Below are 612 nucleotides of genomic sequence, written 5' to 3'. Positions count from 1 at the left end.
ACAGAATGTTACGCAGGAAATAAAGTTTAAAGGATCCATGACAGTGCCACGTGATACAGCAACTAAGGCAATAAAAGGAATGGTTTGACGTACGCTTTGTCGAGGTGTTTGTTTTTTTATTTGGGGGGGGGGGTGGGTGGGGAGGTGGGAGGAAGGGGGGGTGGGGGTGGGGGACGGTGCCCACTTATCTAGCGGACCGAGGACATAATTCGAAAATCATAATGAAAAAAGGGGAAAGTGTCATTTTAGTATAGGATCTCTCTCTCTCTTTTCTCCCTCTCTCTCTCCATCCTCTCCCTCTCTCTCTCTCTCACTCCCTCTCTCTCTCACACACACAAACACGCACACACGCACACACACATACACACAAAGACACGCACGCACACACGCACACACACACGCACGCACACACACACATTTTTTTTCCTGTTCCAAAGACTCTCTCTCTCTCTCTCTCTCTCTCTCTCTCTCTCTCTCTCTCTCTCTCTCTCTCTCTCTCTCTCTCTCTCTCTCTCTCTCTCTCTCTCTCTCTCTCTCTCTCTCTCTGTTAGTGTTAGAAAAACGTTGAGTGATATATGAGCGGAATACAGCCAGAAACCTTCCTGGTGTAGC

The sequence above is a fragment of the Littorina saxatilis genome, linkage group LG1 (genome assembly GCF_037325665.1).
Source record: "Littorina saxatilis isolate snail1 linkage group LG1, US_GU_Lsax_2.0, whole genome shotgun sequence".
In the NCBI taxonomy this organism is placed as follows: domain Eukaryota; kingdom Metazoa; phylum Mollusca; class Gastropoda; order Littorinimorpha; family Littorinidae; genus Littorina; species Littorina saxatilis.
This window is presented reverse-complemented; position numbering follows the sequence as displayed.